The 11,902-nt window shown below is 36.6% G+C and overlaps 1 pseudogene; it reads right to left on the reverse strand.

Moving 5' to 3' along the window:
* Nucleotides 1–213: 213 nt before the first annotated feature.
* On the reverse strand, nucleotides 214–3,919 carry LOC108515969 (integrator complex subunit 6-like; annotated as a pseudogene).
* Nucleotides 3,920–11,902: the final 7,983 nt, after the last annotated feature.

The raw sequence follows: 11,902 nt of genomic DNA on the forward strand, positions 1-11,902 counted from the left end.
GTTTTTTAGAATGGTACTTTTCACATTACAAAAATAAACCAAAATGAAGAAAAGGTCACTGTAAAATGATGGGAAAAGGATCTGTAGATTTGCTTTTAGTATTTCAAATAGTCAACAATGCACATCATAAAATGAATGCAAGATCACAACAGTCTTGTATTTACTTTGTATTTGAAGAAGATAGTGAAATAAGTGGTCACATTCTATTTTCTTTTAATTGTTATTAATATGGTTGATCCAATTGGCTCTTCGATGAGTTTCTCCATGAAGTTCTACAGTTGTTCTATTAGCATTCGTTTTTTAACTTTGATGCTTCTTTAATGACATTTTGTAAAAATATTAGTCTTGTTTGTAAACTGCCTTGCACATGCTTCAGTAAAGTGAAGATTCTTTCATATTTTCTCCCTGGCTTTCAAATCTCTTTCATTATTTGTGCTTTTAGTTCGGTATTGACCTCTTCATGGCTTCTGCAATGCATCACTTTCTTTCCTTTGTTGAGTAAAGATGCTGGTATGTTCTTTTCAGCACATTGTTCTTTATTTCTTGGCTCCTCATGATTTTTTAAAAATCCCCCAACAGTGAGGTCATTGGTTCCTAAATGGTCATGACCAAGAGCCTGCTTCTGTATGATTGGTTGGCTGTTACAGTAAACTGACTGGAGAAGATGTTGAAAATTCAGTATCCATAGCATTTGGTGTAATGTCTGATGAAAGTTGGTCTGCAACATGATTTTCAACCACATCATGTACTATTGAATCATTAGTGGTTTCTTGTCAGGAGAACCCACTCCCGATGGTTACATGAGTTCTTTTCTATTTCCTAAATGTCTTGGCTGGTTTAAGAAATAAAGGGAAAGAGCACAAGAGAGAGAAATTTAAAGCTGGGTGTCCGGGGGAGATATCACATGTCGGCAGGATTCGTGGTGTTCCCCGAGCTGTAAAACCAGCAAGTTTTATTAGCAATTTTCAAAAGGGGAGGCAGTGCACAAATAGGGTGTGGGTCATAGAGATCACATACTTCACAAGATTACAGGACCACAGGATGGGGCGAAATTAAAATTGCTAATGAAGTTTCGGGCACACATTGCCATTGATAACATCTTATCAGGAAACAGGGTTTGAGAGCAGACAATCTGTCTGACCAAAATTTATTAGGTGGGGATTTTCCTCGTCCTAATAAGCCTGGGAGTGCTACAGGAGACTGGGGCTTATTTCATCCCTTCGGCTTTGACCATAAAAGACGGCACGACTTGAAGGGGCTGTTCATAGGCCTACCCTCAGGGTGCATTCTCTTTCTCAGGGATGTTCCTTGCTGAGAAAAAGAATTCAGCGATATTTCTCCTATTTGCTTTTGAAAGAGGAGAAATATGGCTCTGTTCCATCTGGCTCACTGGCAGCCAGAAGTCTTATCTCTGATGTTCCCTGAACATCGCTGTTATCCTGTTCATTTTTTAAGATGCCCAGATTTCATATTGTTCAAACACACATGCTCTACAAACAATTTGTGCAGTTGACACAATCACAGGGTCCTGAGGCAACATTCATCCTCCTTAGCTTACGAAGATGACGGGATTAAGAGATTAAAGTAAAGACAGGCATAGGAAATCACAAGAGTATTGATTGGGGAAGTGATAAGTGTCCATGAAATCTTCACAATTTATGTTCAGAGATTGCAGTAAAGACAGGCATAAGAAATTATAAAAGTATTAATTTGGGGAACTAATAAATGTCCATGAAATCTTCACAATTTATGTTCTTCTGCCACAGCTTCAGCCGGTCCCTCCGTTCGGGGTCCCTGACTTCCTGCAACAATTTCTGAAATTGTATGAAGAGGAAGAGGTTTAATAAGATCTGGCTGTGCCTGAGGTGTAGATGCAGGTGGTCCTTTTCCCCCTACATGATTGTTTACAACAGGATTCTGCTGTCTCCCTTTTAGTAGTGGAGACATACACCAATATCTTTTAGGGATCCCTTGCATATTTGGTTCTCCAGGTCGTTTATGTTTATTTTGAGGTCCAGCCACAAATTCATCTGCTTCAGCTATCATCATACCCTTCTTATCCAGCTTAAAGGCGTTGCCAAATGTATGCAACCTTTGTGGCTGATCAGGATTAATTTCTCTTAGTGGAGAAGGTACTTGCTTGAGGTATTTCTGGTAGTTCCCCATTTGTGCTATAGGAACACTATGCACTGATCTTCGTCCTGTCTTTTAAGAAATCTGCAAGTGTGCTTCAAAAGATTAGATCTCATTCTTGTTAAGTGATCCAAAAGATTTCATCTTGGTATGTCATAAGCATTTCTAAACATCTGTGGCTTCAAATCCTTATTCAGCAAAGCAACTTGGAACCCAGTGTATTCCTTCATATTAAGGTCTAGCAGTCTGTGAGGGACATCCTCTGAAATTCCCTGGAGGAGTTGTTGAAAATCTTCCCTATATGCCATTGATAAACCATGTGATCAGCTCCGGACTTTTATTCCAGTTTCCTGTACTACCTTTTTTGCCTACAGATCCAGTGACTCGATCAGATTCTATTTTGGCTTGTTGACTCAGTTTTTCAAGCTGTGAAATGACACTGTAACTAAGTCCATATTCCATACTGTCTGCTATTAGGTTAGGTGCTCCCATCATACTAACAGCTTTCTTCAAGGGCCTGAGACAGTAAGGAGGCATTGTCTTCAAACAACTTTCAAATGACTGTCTCCACTTCGATGTTGGTTTTACCTTACACACTTTAAACAAGTCATCTAAGGGGAAGAAGGACTGGTTAATTGTAAGCCATCACAAATAAGTTGACACAGTTCAGTGCTGTACTGGCTTTCAGGTAACCAAAAGGATGACCAAACTCACTATATTTTGCACTATTGCTCACATACACCTGCCAACATGTTTGAGATTTCCTTTCCAGGATAAATTGAGTCAGTGGTGAAGGTTCCAACTCATATTTGTCACAAGGAAGTTTATCAGTAACCATTGGTTCACAGTCTGTACCGGAAAACTTCACTACAGGATGAGATGTATGAGGTGGTAGTGCTGGTGAATTTTGATCTGGCCAAAAAGACTCTGGAACAGGCCAACGACCTATAGGAATCCCAGTTTTAGGATTTGGTCTGACATATACGAGTTTGTGACAGCTATGCCAAGGCTGAGATCCAAAAGGCCTTGATATATCTGGCTGCCCATCTTCTACAGGGGAAGGATCTGGTCCTGCTTTTTCAAAGTTTATTACCACCCCACTTTGTACTTTCTGCACCAAGGACTCTAGACATTGATTAAGCGTTCTTGGAGAACACACAAAATACGAATGGCTCCCTGTCACTTCACATATTGGTGTGATTGCAGAGTCATCTAAAGGCACACCTGTCAACTGTTCTGATTCTACTGACATGGTGCCAGGCAACAGCCAACACTAATGCACAGAGTCTCTGATCCCAACGAAAAGGTTCCTTGGTCAATTCACTTCCAGGCAAAGGAGAATTAAGAGGTAAATGAAGCTCATCCTGGACTCCACTGGTGGTGGTCAACTTGCTCCCATCAGTAATTGTGATAATTATTTCTGACTTCAAGAAAAAAGGGTTTCTTCCCTGCCCATAGTTGTCTATGCCAGTTACTAATCTATTTAAATTTAATAAATCAAAAGCTGGCCTTAGGGATTGGCCAAGAGTCCTAAGTCCTTCAGCCTGAAGGTTTTTTAGTTCATTCATAAACTGCATGGTTTTCTTTCCATCCAGCCTTGATAGCATAGGGCGGCTCTTCGAAAGTGACCAGCATATACCTGTCTCCTCTGCTGGCAGGGCCCTGGGCACGGAGTTGCGGGATGGGAGGAGGAACAGGGCGGGCGAGAGGGAAGCACAGAGGCGAGGTTAGGAGGCAGAGAAGGGGCGCCCAGCGGCCCTGCCGCCCACACAGTACCGCACACGCAGCTGCCTCCTCTCCACGCCGCTCCCCCAACACAGATTGCTCCCTAGGTACCGCCGGGGGCCGGAGCCCGTTTCGCAGCGCCTGCCCGCTGGGGGAGGGGAGGAAGGGGCATTTTTCTTATCAGCAAGTCTCAATAGTGGGCTTAAAATATTCAGTGAACTGCGCTATAGATAGATGTGCTATCTTTTAAGCTTTATTGATCCACTTATAGAACACAGGCAGAGTAGATTTAGCATAATTCTTAAGGGTTCTAGGATTTTTTTGAATAGTAAATGACCATTGGCTTCAACTTAAAGTCATCAGGAGCATTAGCCCCTAAAAAGAGAGTCAAACTGTTTTTAGAAGCTTTCAAGACAGGTATTCACTTCTCCCTACTACAGACCTAGATGAAATCTTCCAGTATAGGGCTATTTCATCTACATTGAGAATCTGTTGTTTAGTGTATTCATCTTCATCATTTGTCTTAGCTAGATGGTCTGAATAAGTTGCTGTAGCTTCTCCATCAGCATTGCTGCTTCATCTTGTGCTTTGATGTCATGGAGATGGCTTCCTTCCTTAAATTTCATCAACCAACTTCTGCTAGCTTCCAACTTTCTTCTACAGCTTCCTCACATCTCTAGGCTTTCACTGAATTGAGAGTTTGCACTGGGTTAGGCTTTGTTTCAAGAGAATGTTATAATTGGCTTGATCTTCTGTCAAGACCACTGAAACTTTCTGCATGTCAGTAATAAGGCTGTTTCACTTTCTTATCATTTGTGTGTTCATTGAAGTAGCACTTTAAATTTCTGCCAATAACTTTTGATTTGTATTCACAGCTCGGCTAACTGTTTGGAGCAAGAGGCCTGGCTTACAGCCTATCTTGGCTTTTGACATGTCTTCCTCATTACACTTAATCATTTATAGCTTTTTACTTAAAGTGAGAGATATGTGACTCTTCCTTTCACTTGAACACTTAGAGGCCATTGTAGGATTATCATTTGCCCTAATTTAAATACTGTTGTATCCCAGGGAATAGCAAGGATCTTGGAGAAGCATAGAGATAGGGAAATGACCGGTCTGTGGAGCAGTAAGAATACGTACATGTATTAATTAATTTTGCTGTCTTATATGGGAGTTGTTTGTAGTGCCCCCAAACAATTACAATAGTAAGTTTAAGATCCCTGATTACAGATCACTATAATAGATATAATAATAATTAAGCTTGAAACATTGCAAGAATTATCAAAATGTGACACAGAGATCCAAAATGTACAAATGCCGTCTCTGTGTAGCATTGGGAAATGACACTGATAGACTGATAAAATTGCTTAGTGCAGACTTGCCACAAACCAGTTTGCAAAAAATGCAGTGTCTATGAAGTGCAATAAAGTGAAGTACCATAAAGTGAGATATTCCTGTAAGTTAAGTATCCTTTGTTTTCACCTATACCATAAATGTTTCCCCATATGAACATCATTTCATAGATTTCTATTGTCCATATCAGTAATAATTTCTTAATGAGGGATTACTAGAAGTAAAAATACTTTATCAAATTCACATTAAGTATTTTAAAAATCTTGATACATAATAGAAAATTACCTCTCTGAAAGGATTCATCAATTTACACTCTTGGCAGCATCTAATCAGAATTCAGGTTCACAGTTTCTTCACCATTTTGTTCTTTGAAAATTTGATAGGCCAAAATCTGATATGACAATATTTTATTATGAATTTATTTGATTACTTGTGAGATTAAATATGTTTTCTTGTTTAACGACCAGTTTTATTTCTTCTGTTTTATGCTGTAATTTATTTAACTGAATCCACATGTTCTGTCCTTTTGCCTAATAGACATTTAAAATAATTATTTTTAACAAAGAATAAGTATGCCAAAAATTATTTTATGAGTTTTGAATATTTCACTAGTTTGTCTTTTAAAGTAGCTTCTAATTTTTTAACACTAAAACAATTTTGACTTTATATGTAATTAAGTGTATAACTTTTGTATAATTTTAGTATTGGGGATTTAATTTGGCTTAAAATTTTACTATTTAATCCATTTATAGTTTATTTTAATGTAGTTGTAAAGGGAAATCCAATTTTATTGTGTGTGCTTGTAGACATGCATACATATATATATTTAAAATTTATTTTTGAAATAGAAAGCCTTTCCAAAAATGTCTAAAAGAAACTTATTTGTTCCACACTAAATTATTTTATTCTTTACACAAGCTATAATGTTGACCTTTTTTCATGCCTTACAGCTAGAACTTCTAAAACAATATTACTAATACTATTTACAAGAATCCTTATTTCCCATTTATTTTAATAGAAATACCTCTGTTACTACGAAATACTTAATTATTCCATCATAGTCTATAATTTGATTTGTTTATTATCTTTTTAATCCAAAAGTTACTCTGGAATACTTTTAATTTCTAAATTGTAAAGTATATATAGTGGTGAATGAGATTTAGTGATTGTGCTTTTGTTATTTATTTTTAACTGAAACATATTTTGTATGTATTTGTAGGAAAATAGATACTTGTAAATGTGGCATTTTATGGTTTTTTGAGATATTCTTTGTGATTCAGTGTGTATATTTTTCTCCATATGCCAATATTTTCTCCATATCCATATTAAAATGTGGATAACAAAGTTAAATTTACAGTTAATAATATAATATTACAAATTATTTTATATGTACTTTTTGTGTCCTTGATTAATAATTTTTAGGAGGTGTATATTATAAGTATAGGTGCAAAAAAACTCATAGTGGAACATGTCAATGCAATATAGCCACTAATTTGATGACTCTTACTTTGGATTCTGTGTTAATATTTAATAGTACTGCATTGTTCCTATTTGAGTTTCTCAGATGGATTTTAATCCATCTATTTATTTTAACATTTTATTACTATTTTGATTTAGGTATATTTCTTAAACTTTTGAGTTTTATTATTAATTCAATATGAGAGTTTTTTTTTTTTTTTTTTTTTTTTGAGACGGACTCTCTCACTTTAGCCCAGGCTGGAGTGCAGTGGCATGATCTTGGCTCACTGCAAGCTCTACCTCTCGGGTTTACACCATTCTCCTGCCTCAGCCTCCTGAGTAGCTGGGACTACAGGCGCCCACAACCACGCCTGGCTAATTTTTTTGTATTTTTAGTAGAGACGGGATTTCACTGTGTTAGCCAGGATGGTCTCGATCTCCTGACCTCGTGATCCATCTGCCTCAGCCTCCTAAAGTGCTGGGATTACAGGCGTGAGCCACTGTGCCCGGCCCGAGATCTATTTTTAATAAGATATTTAATCTATACTAATTTCGTAGCAAATTAGCATGCTCAAATTAAATTCCTCCTTATGAATTTTCATTCTCCAGGAGTTTTCATCTCAATAAATGGCCATGACATTAATCCAGATTCCAGGGTACCCATCACTATTTCTCTCTCTTTGATACTTTGAAAATTCAATTCTGGCTGGGCGTGGTGGCTCACGCCTGTAATCCCAGCACTTTGGGAGGCCGAGGTGGGCGGATCACCTGAGGTCGGGAGTTCAAGACTAGCCTGACCAACATGGAAAAACTCCATCTCTACTAAAAATACACAATTAGCCGGGCATGGTGGCACATGCCTGTAATCCCAGCTATTTGGAAGGCTGAGGCAGGAGAATTGCTTGAACCCAGGAGGCGGAGGTTGTGGTGAGCCGATATCGTGCCATTGCACTGCAGCCTGGGCAACAAGAGCGAAACTCCATCTCAAAAAACAAAACAAAACAAAAGAAAAGAAAAAAAAAGAAAATTCAGTTCATCTGCAAATCCTGTTGACTATATCTCGAAAGTGAATTTCAATTCTGCCTCTGTTCATCTCCCTTGCCTAATAATACATCATTATTTCTCACTTAACACTTTCACAATGCTTCCTCTATTGCCTCCTGTAATGGATTCTTCATGTTGGAGCCAGAGTTATATCTTAAAGTCTTTAATCCATTTTAAAAGTGTAACTCAGACTATAAAATTCTTATGCTTTAAACTTTTCTATGAATTCTTTTATTTTAACCTAAATGCAAACTTTTTTCATTTTTTTTTCTTTCGCATAGTTACTTCTGTATTCCTTCTCAACCTCAAGTCAATTCTCTTTCTCAGTTGCTTCTGTCCATCCACACTGGTCTTTTATCTTTAAGCCAGCCAAGTTCATTCATACTTTAAGACCTTCGTATATACTTTTCCTCTGCTTAAAATGTGCTTCAACCCAGCTTTTGGCATCTCAGCTCCCCTTTCGTATGTCATGCTTCATTTCACATGCCTTGGCCTGTGAGCCTTTCTCCAACTATTCTATGTAGATAAATCGCTCACTACCTCACCCACTTACTCTAACACAATCATATTCAAACCGTAGAAGATATTCCCAGGGATATTCCAGCAATGATAGATTTAAGGAAATCTACCAATTCAATTAACTTCCATGTATTTTATCATACCAGGTTATATGAAAAAATCACTTGGTTGCCAAGAAAAAAAAAAACAAAAGAAAGCTTTTGTAATGTTTAAACAAGACACATGCATCTTGCAGGCCTCTTCTCTTATAAATATTTATTTTAATGGTGAAATACAGGATCGACAGAAGGGCATTTTGGCTCTGTTAGGAAGTTTTGAATTTAATCAAAAATGGTGAGTGGACAGGTATAAGTATCATTAAAAAAAAATCAAAGAGCTGCCATTTCATTCTTTTTTTTTTTTTTTTTTTTTTTTTTTTTTTGGAGACAGAGTCTCACGCGTTCACCCAGCTGAGGTGCATGTGGCCGGATCTCAGCTCAGGCTGCAAGCTCTTGCCTCCCGGTTCCGCCTTCTCCTGCCTCAGCCCTCCCAAGTAGCCTGGGAACTTACAGGCACCTCCACCTCGCCGGCTAGTTTTTTTGTATTTTTTTTTAGTAGAGACGCGGTTTCACCGTGTTAGCCAGTATGGTTTTCGATCTCCTGACCTGTAGATCCGGCCCGTCTCGTGCCTCCCAAAGTGCCCAGCGAGTGCATCATTTCTTAAAAAGAGGATACCCAAGGAGCAAAAGTCAGAAGCATAAAGAGAGACGGTTGGAATGCCACACAACATTTTAAGAAAACATATTAAAAGTCAATTATCTTCAGAAATTCTTATATGTAATTCATCTACTCCTAAAATGCTTTATCTTTAGATTACCTTTAGTGTATTAAAAGCAGCATTAGTTATGGTATGCTAATTCTCGTATAGCTTAGTCTCTTAGCCTAAGATATTCTTGAAGACTTATCAAAATTCCTTTAATATACAATGGATAAAGGGAATCCATAGGATAAAAGCTTACATATAATTTCTTTTTAGCTTAGTTGCATTTTAACCAATAACGGTAAATAAAACTGACCTAGTCAAATCATATCCTGATGTATTCGTTTTATATTATAATTAATGTCATATTATGTCATAAAATATTTAATATTGTCTACCTTCTATTAACAAAAAAGAAGTTACATGAGACAGGATGTATTTTTCTATTATGTTCTATTATTGTATACAAATATATAATTCTAATATTACATATTAGTGCATAGGAAAAGTTTTATCATGATGTTTTATGCAATTATTGGCATTATTACTGATTTTATAATAAATTTTAGTTGTTTATGCCCATAAACCAAACATTAAACTTTCATATTGTACTCACATGTTTATTAAAGATGTAACATATTTTATCATACTCTATTAAAATAATAATTTTACTTACTGAGGCTGCATTATAAATTAAACATGTAAAACAGAATATCTTGTTTTATAATTTATAAAATTGATAAATTGATTAAATTATTTCTACATCTCTAATCTTGACTGCTTTTAGTAATATATCTTTTATGACATACTACAATTCCTTTCTTAGTTTTTTTTTATGGGAATCTTGAGACAGACAACTTAGTAACACTTTTCTGAAATTAAAAATAAATTCATTATCTAAAATGCAGTAAGACTAACCTGTATGTTTGGAATGACAATGAGTATTTGATACACCAACTTAAATAATAGGAAAAATATTTTTTGTAAGTAGAATGTGCTAATGCTGAAGCACCAAGATTTTAATTAAAATATATTTTACACACATTGTATTTTGTGGGAAATGCTACACTGGTAAATATCTAATACATGAAAACATTCCCTTTTGATTTTCAGAAGTGTTCTGAGCTTATTAGGTTAAATATGGAAATGAGCAATCCATAGAATTAATAGTCATTTGATACTTCTTAAAATGTCCATTAGAGAAATTGAAAACCTGTGGTCCCAGCACTTTGGGAGGCCGAGGTGGGCAGATCACAAGGTCAGGAGATCGAGACCATTCTGGCTAACATGGTGAAACCCCGTCTATACTAAAAATACAAAAAATTAGCCAGGTGTGGTGGCGGGCGCCTGTAGTCCCAGCTACTTGGGAGGCTGAGGCAGGAGAATGGGGTGAACCTGGGAGGCAGAGTTTGCAGTGAGCCGAGATCGCGCCACTGCACTCCAGCCTGGGTGACAGAGCGACTCTGTCTCAAAAAAAAGAAAACAAAAACAAAAACAAAAAAACTGAAAATATGAATACCATAGTCGTCCATCATCAACAAATATTTTTATAATATATCATCTGAGAATTGAATTAGGTTTTCCTTCAGTGTCATTTTGGCATGCAATTCAAAGACATTCAAATAAATAAATGAATTTGCTATAATACAACTCTTTCAATTACCATATAGTTATTTATGTCAATTAACATGATTTCTCAAAGCTTACAGATATTAAAATGAAAAAAATGACATCCCTTACTGAGTTTCTAAGAATATATTTTATTCATTACATGCAAACTACTGGAGAGTAGCGAAATCCTATTCATCTCACTCAGAGGCACATTACATGTATTTGGTATTTAACAAACATACAAATGAATATTTTATATTGTTTTGATTAGTTGTATACTAATAATATATAAAATTATGACTTAATACAAATAAATATTTAGACACTTTTTGTTGTCCCAGGAAATAAAAATTAATATTTAATTCATATAAACACTTTGTTACAAAGAAGTATAAAAGTGATCTAAGCTGGGTGTATTGGCTCACGGCTGCAATCCCAGCACTTTGGGAGGCCGAGGCGGGTGGATCACCTGAGGTCGGGAGTTTGAGACCAGCCTGACCAACATGGAGAAACACTGTCTCTACTAAAAATACAAAATTAGCCAGGCATGGTGGCACATTCCTATGATCCCAGCTACTCGGGAGGCTGAGGCAGGAGAATTGCTTGAACCTGGGAGGCAGAGGTTGCAGTGAGCCAAATCTCACCATTGCACTCCAGCCTGGGCAACAAGAGCAAAACTCTGTCTCAAAAAAATAAAAATAAAAAATAAAATAAAAGTGATTTATTAAAGATCAATTTCAATCTTCTGCATATGGTTAACCAGTTCTCCCAGCACCATTTATTGAATAGGGTGTCTTTTCTCTATTGTTTATTTTTGTCAGCTTTGTTGAAGACCACTTAGTTGTAGTTGTGCATATTTATTTCTGGGTTCTCTATTCTGTTCCATTCATCTATGTGTCTCTGTAACAATCCCATGTTGTTTTGGTTACTGTAGCCTTGTAGTGTAAAGTTGGGCAATGTGATACCCTTTGCCTTTGCCCATGTTGCCTAAGATTACTTTGGTTATTTGGGCTCTTTTTAGCTGTTGTTGTTCCGTATGAATTTTAGAATGGTTTTTTTCTAATTCTGTGAAAAGATGACATTGGTAATTTGATAGAAATTGCATTGAATTTGTAGAATGCTTTGAGCAGTATGGACATTTCAATGATGTTGATTCCTCCAATCTAGGAGTATGGGATGTTTTTCTATTTTTTATGTCATCTATAATTTCTTTCAACAGTAGTTTGCAGTTTTCATTGCACAGATTTTTCACCTCCTTCGTTAGATGTATTCCTAGGTATTTTTATTTTGTGCGTGGCTACTGTAAATGGGATTACATTC

Source organism: Rhinopithecus bieti, unplaced genomic scaffold (genome assembly GCF_001698545.2).
Source record: "Rhinopithecus bieti isolate Rb0 unplaced genomic scaffold, ASM169854v2 scaffold_34818, whole genome shotgun sequence".
NCBI classification, from domain to species: Eukaryota; Metazoa; Chordata; class Mammalia; order Primates; family Cercopithecidae; genus Rhinopithecus; species Rhinopithecus bieti.